This window comes from Meleagris gallopavo, chromosome 3, assembly GCF_000146605.3.
Source record: "Meleagris gallopavo isolate NT-WF06-2002-E0010 breed Aviagen turkey brand Nicholas breeding stock chromosome 3, Turkey_5.1, whole genome shotgun sequence".
NCBI classification, from domain to species: Eukaryota; Metazoa; Chordata; class Aves; order Galliformes; family Phasianidae; genus Meleagris; species Meleagris gallopavo.
Window position 1 is genome coordinate 31,445,516 of NC_015013.2, and position 20,884 is coordinate 31,466,399.

Genomic DNA, 20,884 nt, shown 5'->3' on the forward strand with positions numbered 1-20,884 from the left:
TACTGTATGTTTAACAAAACCTTTTGTGTGTGCATGCATGCACACTGTATTTTCTTTTCATGGGAGAGTAAAAAAAATAATTATTGCTCTGGTTGGCAGAAAAATTGGAAGATTGCAACACTGAAAATTACTTTGAAACCCTTTCTTTTTCCAGCAGTGTTACATCCAGGGCTTATAACTGATTTAAAGTTGAAGCTTTTCAAGAAAGAAAAGCAAAGATATGATCATGCACATAGGATATGTTTTAGATTTTGGCTAGGTTTTGCTAATAAATATAAAACTCTAGTGATTTATATACTCCCAAAATAGGTTTAATGGCTTCAGCAACTTTCAGCAGCTTGAATTAATTAAATAAATAAATAAACAAAATTAGTTCAGATAACTTCATAACAGAGATGAAGATGAGTAGAATTTGGTCTGTATTGGCCAAATGAAATTTAATTCGTCCAGTTTGCCTGATAGTTGTCCTATCTAAGTAATCAGTGCAATTGGACAGTTGCCTTATACAGGGCTTAAACTACCATCTGAAAATATCCAAACAAAAAGCAAACATTATAAATAATGTAAAATCTTCAAGAGAAAAAAAAATACACTAGTTTACTGGGGCAGGATCAATTTCTGTCAAAATTTGGAACAGTTGGGATTATATTAAATGGTTTCTTTCATTTAAAGGCACATGTAAAGGGCATCAAAGAGCATAGCAACCTCTGTTGCAGTAAATGAAGTAGTTCTTGCATGTAACCTCCCAATTAGTAATTAATTAACAATGGAAAATTAGGTTGAGGGTTCTTGGTTTTTTTCAAGTTTCAGGCTAAATAAGAAGATGACATTTATAATTACGCCAGTGCTCTTGCATTAATGAGCATGGATTTGCTTTATAAGAGATATGAAGATGCCTTCCAGCTCTCAATAGAAACTGAAGTGTTTGGCATGTACATATTGTATATTGTATCTGTATTGCTTCCCTATTGTTGTATCCTTGCTCAGGCTGAATTTCTGTTGCAGAAATTCGAGACCTTCAAAAAACTGGCTTTAAATTAATTTGCATCGCATTCTCATGAAGCAAACATTGCACATCACAGAACACAATACCAATTCATAGCCTGCAACATGATCTCAGTTCAAACACATAGTTCAGTTTAACACTAGCCAATTGCTAGTTCACTGAAAGCACTTTCATAGCAGGAATGAATCTCATTCTATCTACAGAACAAATTCCTTGATTTGTTGTGTCTGAAACAAGCTTATCCTTTTCCTCTCTCTCTGCACCATTTCCTCCTTTTCTACCCACAAGAAGCAAGCACCGCTAGACTAAACACACTGACAACTGGAAGAGCAGATCAGCAGAGCACTGCAAAGCTGACTTAAGTTCCAGCAGAAAAATCAATTGCCAAGGGGAGCGCTGACCAACACACACAATGTAGCTTCACCCTCTCAATGATTTACACAAAACCAAGGTCTGATATCTGCTCTCCAATTAGGATTTCCAGTTTGTCAGCTACTGTGCTGTCTCTGTGCCTTTGGCCTAGCTTTCTACGAGGTTGTATGCATGAGGCCTATGCAGTCCTGATGGGAGAAGAAGCACATCACTTCCTAAATGTCCCACCTCATAGGTTCCGTAATTGTGACATTCACATTAGCTTTGCCTTAAATAATTTGTCAGCACAGAAGATCAAAAGGCAATAGGGTTTTAAGGTACTGTTGGAGGCAATCCTTTTTTACACAGGAATGGCCAATAGCTCCAACAGATGTTTAAATAAGTTGAAACTTAATTGTCTTAGTTAAAAACTGTTCATTTTAACGTCTTCCTTCTTCAAATTATATTATAGTGATCTAAACAATCCCATTCATTTCAAGATTCAACCTAGAAAGTACCAAGAAGCTTTACTAATTGTAAAATAATTTAGTAAAGTTCTCTCCTGTTTCATGATCCTGTTGTCCCTTTCTCTCCTTTCTAACTTCTTCCTATTTGGAGTGCAGTTAGAGTTACGCTTCAGATTAGTCCAGAAATTGCCTTTTAGGTGGAGGTCTGGGGAAATATCCTTCTTCTAAGAGAGGATGATGATCGGTGATGTTGAGCTAAGTTGAGCTGACTGCATTGAGAGATCTGTGGGGAATAGGAGTTCCTCAGAATCTGAGGAGCACATCTGGCAGTCTGGAGAAGAGCACAGGCCTGGCTTCCCCAGCAAGATGCAGTGACAGGTCTTTGGGCTGTAGAGTGGATGGGATGATGAGACAGGACTGCAAGTAGTGTATTCTGTTCTCTCAATTTATGGATCAATGACTAGGGTTCTATGACACTGCTCTGTATGTTTTGATATTGACCTTGCCCATAAGCTTCCTTAGAATAAAGTAATTTCCAACAGATTATTTAAAAGTATAAGTTTCTGGACATATCATATATCATATCTCATCATTAAATACTGTCCCCCTCCTAATTGGCTTACTTTTGTTATTCATAATTCTGAAATATTCTTAGCAAACCGTAGCAAAATTCTTAGTTTTGTGGGTTAGCTAGCTATTACTTCTATTACTTGTAGTGAGGTTTCTTATAGTGAATCTCTCCTTGTAGAGACACGTTTGCTCAGATTTTTATTCCTTTCAGAATGCCCTCTTTTTCTCCTAGCTCTTCACTACATTTTCCACTCCTGCTGAAGTATCTAGCACTGGCCAGAAAAATGTATGTGAACTGGATGTGTTGCTCTGTCTGCTAACTCACTATACAATTTCATAGGACTGAATACTCAGAATGATGCCATAAGAACGGCAAATGAAGAATTCCTCCTGCTGCCACTGAACTGGGTTCTAATTTTAATGAATCAGGCTTCACTAAGACAGTGAGCTCAGTCTGCAACTGTCTCTTTTTGAAAAAATAACATGAGTAAATGCTGTAGAGAATTTGTGCGTTTCTTTTTTTGTTTTGTTTTGGAAATCACTGGCACTGCTTGGATAGATTATTTTTTTCTCAACTATCTCCTTTGCTTCCTCTCCTGCTATGATTTCCTTTGAAAAGCAGTATTATGTTTACCAAGTGACAGTGAAGTATAAGTTGTTCTCACTTGTGAAATAGGAAACTTCAATTTGAAACATTTAATGGCAGTGTCTTTCTCAGATAGGATGGTTGGAGAAAGCAACCTCTGAGATTAAAAAAGTCTGTTTTAGAATGAATGAAAAACTAAAATCATAAAAAAGGCCAGGTATGTTTTCCATTGCATGTTAGTAAATAATGAGAGGAAAAAAATGAAATACCCTTCCCTGCAAATGGTAAAAGAAATTTTATGTGTTACAAGCAAAGTAACACAAAGTAGGTTTTTATCTTAAGTAACAGATGTTACTTTTTCTGCCAAGTAAGTACAGAAGCTACTGGACAGAAAGCTTCTGCCGAAACTACTGGACAGAAAGCAAAAATATTTGCTTTTTGTACTGCAAGTTACTGAGGATGGCAAATTCTTTGCTAATGTTTCCAGCTAGATATCTGAGGTTAACCCCCTCTGTGGGTTCAGAGATGCCAAAGTGTATTGGGAAGCTCCATGCCATATGGAACAAGTCTGTCAGGTCTTTGCATGAGCGGTCATTGCTGGACATTAACACTAGAGACAATTCTTACTGTCAAGTTCTTGTCTTTGAGTGAATATACAGGGAAAATTACAGGTGAGAGACATTGTGCTGTGTTGCCATGCTTCAGATAGCATGATGATGGACTTGATTTTGGCATGGTAATACTTTTTGAACATTTTGTTGATTTTTCCTTTGCCACTGACTGAAGTGTCATGGCAAATATTTATTAAAGTTGTGCCTGAGCATGGAGAGGCACAAGTAGTCCGCTTTTCTTACTATGATGGAGACCTCTTACCCCACCAACCTTTTTCGTGTTCCAGATGGACATTTGCCATAAGGAAGGAACAGACTTTCCTGAAGTGTGGTAACAACACAAAGTGTGATTTTGTCTCCTCTCCTTCTGTATGCTTCTATGCCAATCTGAGGAGCTAATGAAAATGTTTGTTATAATAATAATAATGATGATGTTCATTATATTTAAATGATAAAAATGATTTGATATATGATGAATCCAGGTTTATGGCTTTTAGTCATCAGACCAGTATGACATATTTGGGATGCCCAACTTGTAAAGCAAATGATACATTTAGAAGTGCCAAATAGCAAAAAATCAGTCCTGATGGGGCAGATGAACTGGAAGATGATGAAGGGAATATCACTTCATTTGTCTGAGGTGGTTCATCTGGTTTTGTTGGAGTTGAATGTGTCCAAGCAATTGTTCCATTATCTTGTATACAGGCCATCTTTTTGCCTCCAGTTATAAGGTGATGTGAGTGCTGTTGTGGCGAATCTTGTGGACATGATGTTGCCTAGATATACTAGTTGACTGCACTAGCTTTTGTGGCTAAGCTTTTACAGTCTACCTCTTTAAACGATAACCATAAGTACTCATTAGGTTCAGTGTTGTAGTTAATAACTTACTTTTTATAAAGAGATCTAATTACATAGCATACTTTTAAAAAATCTTTTTTAATATCCTGGTCATCAATGTCTCAGGTAGTGTGAGTGCTGTGTGGGATTAGGAGAGTTCTAGAACTCATTACACTCTGATACGTTAAGGCATCCATATATCACCCTTCTTTCTCAAGGGTAGGCACTTAATACCATGTTCATTATACACAACTGATGGCTTGTGCCTATAGACATGGGCTTATGATATATATATATATAGATGTCATTATGATTTTTATATTTTATATTCACTTTAGGACTTCTGTCTTAAGGTACAATAGCGTTTCAATTGATACTCTCAAGAGAATAGTCAGGGACTCTCAAAAGGGCAATCTGATTTTTAACAGTGCTGTTGACATACCATGAATAATTTATGATTATATTGGTCCACTTCTAGTATTACATTCAGGCTGCTATACTTCTGAAATGTATTTAATGGCATTTTCAACTAAGCAGCATTGAATGTTGTTGTGGATGAAGTAGTGGCTCTTGTTACTATTTGGCAAGTTACTGTTTTTAACTTATGTTTGTGCAATTTCCAGCCTGTTTATTCTGAATCAGAATTGCTTAACTCAGCTTGATTATCTTAAAGTCAGGACTTTTGACTAACCACAGCAATAACTAGGTCTAGCATAACTGCTATTTCCAGCACAGTATGTTCTGATCCCACTGACATGTTGAAGGGGAAGTACTTTAGTTTTAGAGTTGCTCTGCACTTATGTCACGACTGAGATCTGACTCCACTTTCCCCTGACACTTTTGTCAAATAAACAATGATAATTACAATGCAATTCAAATGAGAAGTCTCATCTCTGAATGGCACAAAACCTGAGGAGAGGTACTGACTAGAGATAGTGCATCCTTTTTGGATTATTTATAGTTGTGGCTTGAACTTGCCGAACAGTAAGTTTTCTGTCTGTACCTTCAAAGCAGAGCTTAGATTTTGAATGCAAAATAAATATTTTTCATTTTATGTCTATACATCACATCATAGTTTTGAATTGGGCATCTATAAATAGAACAGCTTTAAAATGTTAAAATGTTAAGCATTAGAAAGGAGTAGTGGCATTCAAAATGGTAGTTGCTGACAGAGCTTGTATTGATGGTAAAATTAATGCCAGAAGAATAGCTTTGCTGTTTTCTTCAGCAGTGATAGGGGCTAGTACGTGAGCTATTGAAGATAATTGAGAAATAAGTGATTTTTAATGACATTATACTTAATTTTCACTGATGTTGAGGATTCAGAGGTATTTATGAAGAATAGGACAAGTCATCATGTAAGATTGGGTTTTGTTGTTGACTAAGATTGGCTTATGGAACATGCGTGGGCATATAGAGTTCCTGAGGAAGAAATAGAGGATTTGACAGTCTCCAATGTCTTGAATAAAGAATCTTTGTTATGTTAAATGATGAGTCAGCCCACATGATTGGACGTCATAACTGAGTCCAGTTCCTTCATTCTAAACAGCACTGCAGCCTGCATGCATCTAATCACAGGAGACAGGAGTTTCATCCTGCTCATTTCCTTCCTCACTCAAGTACGTTTTGGCCTGAGATTATAAAGATTCAGAATGAACTTTATTAGAAGTATACAAAAGCTGTTAGCAACAGATTGTCTAGAAATCTAGAAAAAAAAAAAAAAAAATTACAGGAAAAGTCTCCAAAATGGGAGAACTCTGACACCCAGAACAATGATATGCAACTTAATGTATGTCATGTGCAGTGAAGGTGAAAGTATTTGGAATTCATTTGCTTCTAGTTAAAGAATGAGATCTGAATACTGGTGGCCTTGTTCTTGCAGAAGTTAATCTAAAACTGAGACTAGAGTTAACCTATGAATGGGCATTGTTTTAAGTGCATGGAGGCCTGGGGAGAATGTGGAAGTCCCTGAAGAAATGTATGTGATCAAGTACATATTTTGAGCTCAGTATGAGTCAGGAGGAACAAAGGAAAAATTGCTTTGTTGTTATGACCTTAAACAAAGACCTTTCCGATGAAAGCCTATTTGATACCATCAGCCCACTTTGGGTTTAGCTTGACTTTAACCAAACAGGAATGGAATATGCAGTACTGGCTTTATAAAAATCACTCAGTTTTTAGAAGTCCTGAAGGATCTAAGAATGCTTTACAATGTGATAAAATCAATATAAAAGCCTCACAACCTCAAGTTCTCTGAAGTATTCTTTACTACTAGCAGTCCAGTACTGATGGTGATGGTCCAAATGTGAAATCCTAAGGCAAATATATTTTATTTTATCTAATCTTATGTTTTGACCAGCTTTTGACCAGCCTAGAGCTGCTGATAGTCAGAATTACATTCCTATTAAAATTAAGCAGTTTCAAACACTCTTCCTCTCACAGTGCTTCACCACTCACAGTTTAGCACTACAAAAAAAAAAAAAAAGCTATTAGATCCTACATTGAGCAGAAGAATAAGCTTTGTTAACTGTGGCCTGTTGATTGAATGAATATTCCTTCTCTTGTTAAAAGAGTTGATATTTTCAACAATTTTTTCTTGTAAAGTCTTAAGTGTAACTGTCAGCGGAAACAAAACATCAATACTTCAGTACTAATGATTAAAAATTGCTGGAGGTGTAAATAATGGATTCATACAATAGTTTACACTGGAAGGAATCTTAAAGACCATCTAGTCCTAACCCTACCTTGGCAGGGTTGCCACCCCTCAGATCAGGCTACCCAGGACTTGTCCCGTCCAATCTAGCTTTGAATACCTGTAAGTAATTATTGATCTTGTTTTCCTCTTTAGTAGTTAGTGTAATTAATTTTTCTTACAGTTGGATGTAGACTTTATTTTACTTCTATTACACTACATTTTTTTCATCACAAATATGAATAGGCGAATCTATTGAGTTGATACATAAAATATTTATGTGGATTTTTTTTTTTTTTTTTTGACCTGACTGGATCTGAGTATGCTTTCAGTGTATAAGTAAAAGATTTGAATAGCCACAGTAAAGATACATGAGTTACTGTCATTGAACTATTTCTGGTCCTCTGTAAGAAATTGCTTGTTCTGCTACAATGGTGCTATTCTTGACACAACTGGGAGCACCAAATTCTTAGACTGTAGGAAGAAGTTGACTGGAGAACTTTTTGTGAAGAGTAAGCTGCTGTGAGTCAGCACTGTGTCTTGGCAGCCAGGAAGACTGATAACATATTGGGATGTGATCAAAGAAATAGATTATTTCTCTTTGGCATTTATTAGGCCTCTTCTACGGAACACTAATGGAGGTAAATTGGAAACAGAAGTTTATTGGGAGAAAAAATTTCAACAGAAGAACAGCTGAGCATGGGAACAGAAAGGCCATTGAGTCTCCATTGTTGAAGGATTTCAGGATCCAGTGGGGTAAAGCCCTGAGCAACTTGGTCTGACATCATGGCTAATCCTGCTTGGAGCAGAAAGCTGGATCCAGAGATTTCTTGAGGTCCCTTCCAACCTTAGTGGTTCTATGATGCTAAAAAACAAATCTACCTGCAGAATTTACCTAAATTCTCATGTGAGCCTTGGCAATCCTAGGTCACCTGTTAGTATTCTATTCTTGCCATGTTTTAGACTAAAAATGTGGAAGTTAAACTATTCTTTAAAATGTATACCTGAAGAAAAACTATCTCCAAGACATTGCATCAGTCTTTGGAATTGGGCATGCTGGAGGAATCAGCCCCTGTATTTTCTGGATCCTTCCTGAAGGCAATTTAGGTAGATACAGACAAAGCTTGGGGCTGATTCGTCTTTCCTTGCTGTTCTGCCCTTCACAGCTAGAAGGGGACTAGACAAGATAAAGTATTTCAGGGATATGTCAGGATAACACACTAATGTGCCAGTCCTCACGGTGATCTGTCCGCTTAGTCATGAGACTGAGGACTTTTTGAATGTGGCCAATTTTGAAATATGAAGAATGTGATTAAACAAGCCAGGTGTGAATTTTGGAGCCACAGGTCTCCAGCTGACTAGTGATAGAGAAAGGCATTGTAAGAGAAAATGTGAAACTTTGAGTTACACAATGAAGTTAAAACAAGAATCAGTTAACTACCTCCATCTTACCTCGATAGAAAACACAATGGTGCTGTGGAAAACTTTCAGACAAGCTTGCTGCTAATTAAAAGACTCACTCCAGGCATTCCTTTTTGGAAGCTCTCTGTAGTCTAGATATCCCCCTGTGCCCATGCTTAAAGCTCTGTCCTTTAACATTTGCTGTCTTACTGACTGCATCTTCATGTTCACCTTTTTACACTTTTTATTTTGGGGGATTGAAGTAATTTATCAGAAGCAACTCACAGCATTTACATACTATTAAGAAACACTCTGAATTCAGTCTTTATGACCATTAACAATGGTGATAATCATTTTCTTTGCACAGAAATTCACTCCAAAGCTTCTAACAAATTTGTATGCAGTGACAGATGAAGAACTGTAATTCCATTACTAAATTGCGGTCATTTCAAAGGGTCAAAATAAGCAGCTGTTTAATAACCTTGCTTTTGCAGAAAGTAATGTGAAAAGTTTGAATGTGAGAGATTGGAAGTGTTTCCCTTTTAATGCATCTTAATAGAGAAAAATAATCTCCAACCAAATAATAGTTTTCAGCATCCTTAGGCAGTCATAATTCAGTCCTAGCAGGATATAAAAATGCAAGTGATGGGGAATTTTTCTACTGCATACATATTTGCTGGAGGTATTAGCGTTTGTGTCTTGCAGTACACTTGCAAAATAAACCACTCACCAACCACAGATGGTATGGCTTTTGTGTGTTGTGTTATTCATGGGTGGATTCAAAAGAACTAAGTAAACTAGCTGAGAAGGCATGGTGATGACCTATTTGCTCATAATCTTCACTCAGAAAAGAATTACAAGCAGCTGTTAAATCAGAAGTTTTCTTTGTCTAGTCACTGGGAAATTACACTCAGGAATTATATTTAAAGATACACTTGGAATCTGAGTGATGTTTCATTTCATCTGCTGAAAAGTTGATTACAAAATGAGCATAGGGATGGAAAGAGGAGATGATCATCTTAAAACACTGAGGAACACAACAGCTCTTCTTCTAGTCAGTTTAAGTCTTTGTGACAGTGTATACCAGGTGAGTCCAACCCACAGGCTGTATGCAGCCTGGAACAGATAATAATGTGGCCCCACAAGATCATAAACTTTTAACATTATCATGAGATTGCATGTAGCTCAGGCAGATCGAGTAACGTGGGGGGTAGGATGCAGTGCAGAGCTAACTCTAACTCTCATGCCTGTCACACATGTTGAGTTCACTCTAAACCTGCATGTATGACACTTTACGTTTGCATGTGCCGTGTGGTGAATAAAAGGCAGCAAATACCAATAATATTTCAAACTACCTAATGTCTTCTCAGAAGAGAACAGACCCTAAAAAAAAGGAACATTGTGGATAATGGAAGACTATTCAGTGAAAAATGGACAAATTAGTACTTTTTTTGCCAAGGCAAATAATATGGTACTATGCTTAATTTGTAAGGAAATTGTGTCAGTTTTCAAATATTACATTTTGAAGATGTATATCAAGGAATGTTTTGCAAAGACAAAATAACAGAACTGAAAAAAAGTCTGTCATCACAACAATTAAATACAGCTCCAGCAAGTTTTATTATAAAATCTAGTTATTGCAAATCTAGTAGCAAATCTGATTGCAAAAAAGATCAAAAACCACTTGCCGATGGTGAGTTTATTTAGCAGTGTACACTGGAAAGTGTAGCTAAGTTGGCTAATTGGGGTACAATGTTAAAAAGTTCTGATGATTTTCAAATTGAAATCAGGTCATATACGAAATCAAAACGAAAACTTGTGCCAGATCTTGAAGGTTAAAAATGACTCACAGACTGAGCATTTTGGGTGGATTTGACTACTAGTTTTAAAAAGTTAAACATGAGTCTTAAAGGTGAAAATCAACCTGTCTGTGCTATGTTTCAAACTGTAACACTGTTCAAAATGAAACTTAAATTATGGCAAGCTCAAGTTATGGCAAATAATTTTATGTATTTTGATGTATTGGCTACACAGAGCTCTGTGAACAGAGAAAAATTAGCAGCCATACTTTTGATTTTGATAAAGGATTTTGAGGATAGGTATCAAGATTTAAGAAAAAAATCATCAAAATTTTGTATATTTATGACTCCATTTTCTGTTGACATGAATGCATATCTATGATTTTTAAAATGAATATGAAGAGTTGCAATCAGATACTCCTCTGAAAGAAAATTTTGATCATGTCTTTTTATTTTTGAAGGACTCTCTCACCAGAGAAAAATAATCACTTCACAATTACACCTTATTCGTGTCATTGCTTTTTGGCAGTATGCACATTTGGGAACAACTGTTTTCAAGGAAGAAGCACAGAAAGACTAAAATTTCATCAAAGATCTCTACGTGGCCCAAGATAATTTGTCTTCACTCAGTACAGCCAAAAGTTTTTACACCCATGCTGTAGACAAACCTAGTTGCTCCTGGTGCTTTCAGGGAACAGGGTGTCAGATGCAGGGACCATTACAGGGACCATTTCTTCCCCATGATAGCTGCTGTGTCCTTCAGCTCATCTTCATCCTCTTTAGTAGCAATAGGAGTAAAAGGCAGTTCCAGAGGAAGAAGCTACACGTACTGCTTACATTGCTGGTTCACTTCTCTAGCCACTGCCACTTTAGAAGTCTACTGTCTCAGGCATCCTTTATTTATGCCTTATACAGTAAGATCTTTTCAACTGTGTTCAATTATTTATTTGTTTTTGTCATTAAGAGTTCCAAGTGGTGAAAAGATGGTTTAGAAAGAAAGTTGTGTTGGGTCAGTGCAGTGTCCACAAAGGTGCAGAGATGTTTAGTGATGTGGGTGCTAAAGGAATGTAAATATTTCTTTATAAGTCCTGTTTGTGAAAGCTTCAGAAATCTAAATATGGTGCACAAAGTCTAAGAAAGAACCTTGCCAAACAGGAAGATAATTTCACTCCAAATTAATGTCATTTCACAGAGATTAATTAATGCAGCTTGTACATCTTAAATAATAGATAAACAAGCCATTTCCTTTTCCTTCCTTTATTGTAGTACTCTGGATAGTTTATTGCTTCTCACATCAACAGACAGTTTCAAGCAGAGGTATAGGTAGATTAGTTTGATATGGTTTTAATTTCCTTCAGAACTAGAGAAGTCTCTAATTCTGGAGATTAACTGTCTCTGGTTAGTTGAGGTTAGATCCATTTAGACATGATGATGCTAATGGTACACTAGCTGATTTACCAAACATCCTTTGTCTCTGACAACAAAAGAAGCCGCTGCATTAATACAATTGCAGGATAAATAACAGTTTCTGTACATGGATGTATCTGTATTAAAATATCCATCCACACTTTTGCTTTCTATAGTTGAACTTAGAAATCCTCAGGGTGTTGCAGCTACTTGTCATTCTTTCTCTTACTGCCTTTATTTCCTCCAAGGAGAGACTGCTCCTTTCATTCTTTCTCCCAGCTGAACTTGAATAAGGAGCTAGATTTTAGGTTCTCATGGGGCCTTTAAAAGTTTGGCTTTAACTTATGTTTGGCTTTAACTGCTTATAACATCTAGATTTTTAAACGCAATATCTTGGAACAACATAGTTATAAACTAGAGCAAAAGATAAGAAGTTGTACATTAGAAGGAGGCAGTTGGGCAAATTCATCTGGTGCTTCTTGCACTTTTTGAAAGCAGAACACTTCACAGCTGCTCATGAATGCATCATGTTTCTATTTCAGGGTACACCTCCTAGCTAGTAAAAGAGCTGCAGAACATGCCTGGCACACAGCGTTGAAGTGCTTTGAACTTTGCCATGTCAGAACTACTTCAAAAGATAAGGAGAGCTGGGGAATGGCCATATACATGGGCAAGGTGCATCTCTCCCATCCTATCTAGTTTTGAAGTAGCTTTGTTGAAAGAGTAAAATGTGCGATTTGGTCCTTTTTCAAATAAAAACAGATGGTAGAAGATTTTTTTCAGTGTACCCTCGAGGTGTGTTTTTTATAGCTTAAGCTGCATTAGACAGTCTCTAAGCTTTAACAGAACAGTTTTGTGTCTAACGTGTTCTTTTCAGGTGCACGCTGTGCATGATTGTACACTGAGAGTAGACGTAGAGACTAGGGAGAGACCAAGGGCCCCAGTGATCCAATCTCATTAATTGTGTCATCCCACAGAACTTCTGTTGATTTCCTCTTCTGTAGGAGAGGATGTGGTATGGCACTTTAAAAAGCATTTTACTTCACTTTTCCCAAGTTTTCTCTGAATAGAGCAGTTCTAGGCTTCAGAGACACATTACACTTCAGAAGGAATGCAGCTCGATCTAATTCTATGTTTATTTACCTTAGAAGGAAGAAACGCTACCTTCCTTGTCTTTAGTATATGGCTGGTATTCACAGATGCTCCAGCACCAGGTACAGTTACTGTTCCTGATAAGAGCAGAATATGTCTAACATTATTTATATGTTCCTCGCAAGTTTGATAATTCCACTTATACTTAAAAAATTGTTGGAAGAATAACTTCAACTAACATGATAATTCAGCTATTGATAGGCAGAATGATGACTGATGAAAATGAAGACTGCAGGTAATGAAACCTTTTCCTTTCACCTGTACAAAATGAAACCTACAGGATTTAAAACTAGTTATACATTTTTTGTAATTGAGAAACAGTGTTGCATGTATTATACTGCAGATCTGGCTCTGGTTGTTGGTGTTATTTCAAAAGATTTTATCTTAATTTCATGATAGTGAAAACTAGATCAAAATCTAATTTGGAAAGTGAGGTGGATTGAGAACTAGCTGACTGGCAGAGCGCAGGGAGTCGTTGTTGGTGGTGCAGAGTCTGGCTGGAGACCTGTAACCAATGGTGTCCCCCAGGGGTCTGTGCTGGGTCCGGTCTTGTTCAACATCTTCATCAATGACCTTGATGAGGGGATAGTGGCCACCCTCAACAAGTTTGCTGATGATACAAAGTTGGGAGGATTGGCTGACACGCCTGAAGGCTGTGCTGCCATTCAGCGAGACCTGGACAGGCTGGAGAGCTGGGCAGTAAGAAATCGGATGAGGTTCAACAAAAGCAAGTGTAGGGTCTTACACCTAGGGAGGAATAATTGCATGCACCAATACAGGCTGGGGGATGAGCTGCTGGAGAGGAGCTCTGCAGAGAGGGACCTGGGCGTCCTGGTGGACAACAGGTTGGCCATGAGCCAGCAGTGTGCCCTCGTGGCCAAAAAGGCCAATGGCATTCTGGGGTGCATTAAAAAGAGCGTGTCCAGCAGGTCGAGGGAGGTGATCCTCCCCTTCTACTCTGCCCTGCTAAGGCCTCATCTGGAGTACTGTGTCCAGTTCTGGGCTCCCCAGTACAAAAAAGACAGGGATCTCTTGAAAGAGTCCAGCGGAGGGCCACAAAGATGGTGAAGAGCCTGGAGCATCTCCCCTATGAAGAAAGGCTAAGTGAACTGGGTCTGTTTAGCCTTGAGAAAAGACGACTGAGAGGGGACCTGATCCAGGTTTATAAATATCTGAGGTGTGGCAGCCATAGTGGTGAGGCCAGTCTCTTTTCAGTGGTACGTGGAGACAGGATGAGGGGAAACGGACATAAGCTGCAACATAGGAAGTTTTGCATGAACGTGCGTAAGAACTTCTTCACGGTGAGGGTGACGGAGCACTGGAACAGGCTGCCCAGGGGAATTGTGGAGTCTCCTTCTCTGGAGATATTCAAGTCTCGCCTGGACGCCTACCTGTGTGACGTGGTGTAGGGAACCTGCTTTGGCAAGGGGGTTGGTCTCAATGATCTCTAGAGGTCCCTTCCAACCCCTACAATTCTGTGATTCTGTGATTCTGTAATTCCCAATTTTTTGACATTTTCAAGCAGAAAAAAATTGTACACGCTGCAACTTTGAGAAGAGCTTAATTCATTTTCAGAATGGTTTTAAGTATTATTACAACTCAGGATAGTCCACACTTGCTAAGGAAGAAGAATCAAATAGACTAGTTTAAAATTAGGTAAAATGAAGAAAAGCAGTAACAGCTGCTGGAAGAGGGGGAAAAAGAGTGTGGAAACAAAAATCAAATATAAAATACCACCATTTGAATTTGGGAATGGAAGAGTTGTCAAATATCTGAAAAAAAAAAAAAAATAGCACAAATGATTCTTCACAGAAAGCATATCTACAGCACAGCTTTCTTTGTTGTAGTTTCATCTTCATTCTCCTCAGCTATTAATGTGTTTTTCACAGAGTCCCTTTCTTTTTCAAGGATCCAAATTTCCATTTACTCATCTCCATATCTTAGGAGATCTGTACTTCCCAGAAGGACCTCTTCTTAAAATGTTTCTCTCTGTGCTGTTTTATTGACTTTTTTTTTTAAACTTTTTTTCTTCTAAGCAGAGTTTAATAATGGAAGTTAGTGGAACACAGCGATCTGTATGGGAGGACGAGAGAGGAAGGCAGTGTACCACTGAAAGGAAAAAATGACTTCAGTGCTCTCAAAAGGGAATGGAAGAATGGTGGTAACCAATTTTTAGTTGGTTTCTACTCATGTGCATCCTACTTTTGCTGGTATCCTGACATGAAGGTTCCTGTCTGCAACACTGTAGTGCCATGTGCCATTCTCAGTTGCTTCTTAACAGTCAGTTTTAGAAACTTGGGACAGATGCAGCTACAAATATATATATATATATATAAATGCATTATTATAAGAGAGGTGAAGCTTATTAGCTAGTTATTAAAAATTAAAATACACACATAGAGCAAGAATCAGATGTGGCCTTCCCAATATAGTTAAGACTGGAAAACTAGTGAGACTAGGATTTCTCCCTCCCCTAAAAATAAGAAACCAATGAAACAATCTTCCATGTAAAAAATTACTGTTAAGTCTTTGTATAAGTAAATACTGAAGTTAAAAAAGGAGTTTGAATAATTGATTTGAAATCCAGTCTCTTCAAGATTGCTTACAAAGCATTTAATTGGTGCAGACACTTCACTGTCCCAGAAATTTTTCTGTTACAGAAAAAAACATTTTTGCTTCTGTCATTCCAGAAAACTGAATATGATTAAGAAATTTTTAACAAAATTTTTCTCTTTAGGGGAAAGATTAGGATTCATAACCCAGTTCTCCTATACTAATAACACAGGCGTTAAGATTAAAACTTTCATAACAGTAGATGTGGGAAGGATTTTTTTCTGAGATACTGAAACAACAAATATTCCACTTATTTCAAAAAACCACAATGTCGTCTTCTTTAAAATTCTTGGCATCTCTTTCTTTCCGAGAACAATCAACATCTGTTATTCAGTACTTCCTTTCTTGCAACCCTGCATGTTATGATGAACATATTCTAGTTCATTTTCTTTTTTTAGTAACAGGTAAACAGTGGGTATTTATGACGCTAAGCATATTTGTCAGATACAGGTATTGTCTTCCAGTCCTTCCCAACCTCTAACTGCTGCACATTGCTCTGCTTCTGTAGCACTGCAAAAGTAAATCAGAAATCAGATACTCTAATACTGTAATATGATGCATAATCACCTTGTCGATTTTCAGTTCTGTCACTTACTGCTAGTCCAAATTAAATTTCTTAGAATGAAATGGATGATTTCAAAAACGGTCCTGGCACTCCAAATCTGAAAGTATTGTATTAGCAGATTGAGGTCAAGGATTAGTGGCACGAAGTGCATTAGCAGAATGCTAATCAAAGCAAATGTTTCCTCCCTTCCTATGACTTCAGTTTCTTGGTCACAGCAGTCATTTAGCAGGCCTGGATCATCACTGTTACACAGCAGAGACCCAAGAAGCACAGCTTTATAAGCAGTATTGGACTTAAAATCTTGCAGGAGGCAAGTGGCAGTGATGCTTCATTTAAACAGAAAATCTTGTTAGTAAGAAATGATAGCTAAAACACTAACCAAAGGACCCTACCATGCTAGGAATCATGCATAGTAAACAAAAAGGACCCTGCCTGTTCCCAGGATCCCTAGAGCCTGCTGCTGGACCTGCCTGCTGAGGTGGCTGGCTGCATAGGCTGGGCTTTTGAATACGTGTCCTATTGACATGCGTGCAGGAGTAGTGCAATTTCTGTTCTCAGGGGTGTATGGAAACGTGTTGGAACTTGAGCTCATGAAATGCAACTGTGATCAGAGAGAGCCATGCTGGTAAGCCTTAGGGTATTCAGCATTTCCAGCTGCCAGTGCTGTTGGAGTGGATGAAGCGACAAAGTGATTGGATTACTTTCCCAACCTGGGCCCAGTATACCTCTAGGTATGTAGATCAGCAAATGGAGGGGCAAGGATTGAGCACAGGATCGAATGCATAAATCATAAACCACTAATATATGGTGTCAAATCATTATAGAAACCCAATAGTATAAATTGTTACATAGGCTATTCTCAGATAACAGCAGGAGAAGGAAAACATAAAAAGCTTTTGGAAGACTACTATAGTTTATTATTTAAAATAAGGTCACATTCCCATTATCTGTTTTCCAGAAGAGATTAATCTCACTACCATTTCCATCATCATCTCCCAGAAACATCTCCTTTTGTTTACTGTTGCCTTGTGTTCTTAGAACAACCTTTAAGTTCTGTTCACCACATCTCTGCTTTCACTTTGCTTTCCAAATACTGTCTGTTACATGAGCTACAAATAGAAAAAGAACCTTAATGCTATACTATTTCATTTGAAAAAGAAAAATACGTTTGTAACATCAAGACAGATGTGAGCGTAGCTGAACATTTGTATAATTATGTTTCTGGAATGCCTTGCTCCACATTCTCAGCACATGAAAAATATTGCACTCTTTTAGGATCTGGCATTAAGATGGTTTCAGCAGTGAGACTGAATGAAGTGAGTTTATTTCTGACAGGCAGGCATACCTTGCTGATTCTGTCTGTTGAGAGACACTCCAAAGAATGTGGGTAGGAAACGGCCCCAAAGACCCTTTTCCAAAATATCTGCCAACCAGCTTACAGACACAATCCATTAGCTGCAGCGATGCAACAGCCGTCATGATCTGCTTGTATCTTGGAGAGTCATTGTGGAAATTTGTTCATCCATTTCTTCCTGTGACAGCTCTTGCATGATACAATTGTAAATTATCTCCTTTGTAATCCTGTCCCAAAGTTTTACGAAAGAAATCTTTGCTAGGCTACTTCCGCAAGCAGTTTTGATTTTGTCATCTTTGTCAGGTAGCCTGCAGTACATATGGAGGCTTTCAGAAAGAATAATGAAGAATAAAAACTAAGCACACAAGAGTTTCAAATGAATAAGATTTCATCATCCCTTTTGGAGAGTTCAGATATACACACTGCTTGCAAATTATGGCCTGTATATCAACCTAGAGACTGATGTCCTTCCTCCTTGAGAAGGTATATCAAAGGAAGTTCCCTAGCCTGTGTATGGAAAATTAAGTTAACAGATTGAGCTAATCTGTAATTGACTTGTAGAATGAGGAAGATGTGAGCACTGTTTTACTTGGAAAGGAAGGATTATTAGTACACATCTCTTGACAGAGCAGGTCAGAAACTGTATCTTTAGCTCTCATATAAGGTGGTGGGTATTAATCTGTCATCAGGTGGAAATGTGGTGGCTAATAATTGTGAATAAGCAAGGGAAAGACAAGCAGAATAGCAAGCATCTTGCATTTCAGATGTTGACTTGTTCTTAGAAGTTTTGCTGCTCTATTCATGAATGACATATCCGTCCATGGTCTCAAACAGCACATTTGTTTCTCAGGGATTTGCTAAAATACTGTGAGTTTTAGTAGATTTGTGTGCAATTACTTAATATTATTCATCCTGTATTTCAAGAAGGCTTCTCTTTGCCCTTTTTCAGAAGATGAAACATTTTTATAGGAGGCTTTCAGCCCCATTTCTAGATCAAGCCAATTAATAAACAAAGATTGAGCAAAGCATCTAAATTTTTTTGTGTTCTCTTACTGCTAGTGTAATACATTCTTTTAAATCTTTCTATGACTTGGAGTTAATGAGTAAATGTGATGGGTTCATTGGCATATGTTCACCAGCAAAAATCATCAGCCTTAAAGGCTGGCCATTGTGCCTGCCAAGTATTTCATTAAATATGTTGTAGGAAAAAAGGCTTTCCTTTCCAGGACTGTTAAGGAAGCAAAAATGTTTCTCTCCCCGCCTTTGTTTAATTTTTCATGCAGCTAATGAAATAATTGATAATGAGGCCTTAAAAGTATGATTATTTTATTAATAATGGATAGACACCATTAGAAACGTCTAATCAACCTGTTAGGCTATTTTTTAATAACGTGTGCAACATAACGTTAGCATCATAAAGACCTCGTTTGAAGGGCTTTCTTTTCCTGGTGGTTGCATTTCCATTATTACTGATACACCTTAATGCAAATTGTAATTTCAGTCCATTTATTGTCACTATCAGTCAAATATATTGCTCCGGATTTTCAGCAGGCATTAGATGGTGCCGTTTTATTTATATGGTTGGGCTTGATGATCTTTAAGGTTTTTTTCCAACCTGAGCAGTTCTATGATTCAGTGTGTTCAAATACACTGATGTATATTGCGCAGAGTCTTAAACTGCAGTTTGGGCCAGTTCTCAGCTGGACTTGGGATCACTGGCCCACCTTTGGCCACTTTCAGGGTGTTCCTCATCTCCATCTCCTTTCCTCAACTTTCGACTGCATGGATGCACTGCTTCTGTGTTGTAGAGCCCACTGGTATAGCTTTTCTGTTTTGCCTCTGCCCTTTCTTTCAATTTGTGTAATTAAGCTAAGCATGGCACCGGATGAAAAATAGATATATTAGCAGCTTGAGACTCAGTTTTAAAAATAATCTTTCCTGTCTGTTCTTGCATTTCTGTCTCAGGCAGATAGTAGTAGTTTCAAAATGCTGTATACATTCAACAGTTTGGAGATACAGCATCAATAGAATCGAATGGAGATATAAAGTGGGGGCTGGATGGTATTCTTGAGGTCTCCGCATCTTTCCTTTAATGCACTTCCTCACAATAAGTAACACATGTTAGTTCCACCCAGTGTAGCAATAGTATAAGCTTGGCCATGTGTTTAGTGGAAGTACGTGAAATGGAAGGACAAGATGAAAAGCAGCGTGGGGCTGAAAGATGCTTTGATAATGGATGAGTGTTGTGTCTGTATTGTTTTGTATTTGCAGTAGCAGTTCAGATAGACCTTGTCAAGCTATATGCTGCAAATGCGCTGGTGTAATCTAGTGATTTCCTGTAATTTGTACTCAAAAATGCACCTGCGGCTCTAACAATATATCAAAAGAATAGTGAAATCTCATGTTATTTTGAATAAATATGTATAGAACAGACATGTAGTTGCACATACAGATGTAGTGGTATGTGTAATATTATTAAATGTGTAGATATGTATGTATGTGTAGTTGAAGTAAATACAGTAATTACAAAAAACACTGCAAATCTAATATGTTGAGTTTCAGAAGAACTTTCTTGCTATTTGTACATTCATCTGTGGTAGGCTTTAGCCACTTGGATGAAGCTGCTCCCCAGGGGCATCTTTGCCAGTAGATGGGTCAGGAAAAGGAAGGAAGGACAGTAAGACAGTGTCTGGTACGTGTTTTTGTGCTAGGAGCTAGGTCAGCAGGGGCCCCTACAGAGCCTGGGAGAATCTGAGACATTGGACTTTGTGTGCAGAGTGAATGGCAATGTATAAATGCCAAGTGCCTCCTGTCAGGGCATCTTTTGTGTTGACATCTGCAAGAAGGGATTCTTTGAGAGCAATTCAGATTACACATTGAAACCTTTCTTCCTTTAATCTCAGCCACATCACTTCTCTGTACTGTCCTCAGTGTCATCTTAAAGGCTTCCTTCCTCTTCAGATCAGAGCTGAAGCTGAATACTGAAAGCTTCAACTTTTTGATACAAGGGGTATTACACAAAAATATTATTTAGCCTGAGACAGTCATTAATCCTGTGAAATAATAAGATGGGTGAGGATGTAATCTGTGTACCCGCTCTGATGTTAAATGCTGTGGGAAACACTTGACAGGCTGCAGAGGAAATTATGAATTTGTATCAAAATGTGCTTTTTAAAAAGCTATCTTAGAATAAAACAGTGAAGGAAAGCTTTTTGCTTCTTTCACAAAAGAATATGTTTCTGCCTGCATTAATGCTCCCCCTTTGCCCCTGTCTTGTGGCTTAACCTTTTCTTAGGCTCTATAAGAGTGTCTTTTGTTGAAACAGATAGTGGAAACCTTTACATCAAAAGGTGGTACCATAATAAGATATGGTGTGATATCTAGCCCTAATTTCTATCTACTAGCCCTTTCAATCTCTCTTGCATTTTCAGTTCTTTTTTTTTCCTTTTTAAGCTCTATTTCTCCTTTGTCTC

The 20,884-nt window shown here is 37.8% G+C and overlaps 1 long non-coding RNA gene across 1 annotated transcript in view; it reads left to right on the forward strand.

Annotated features, from left to right (window-relative positions):
- Nucleotides 1–20,884, forward strand: part of LOC116216449 — a 394,546-nt gene that overhangs the window by 189,278 nt on the left and 184,384 nt on the right. The gene's annotated exons all lie outside the window — the stretch shown is intronic.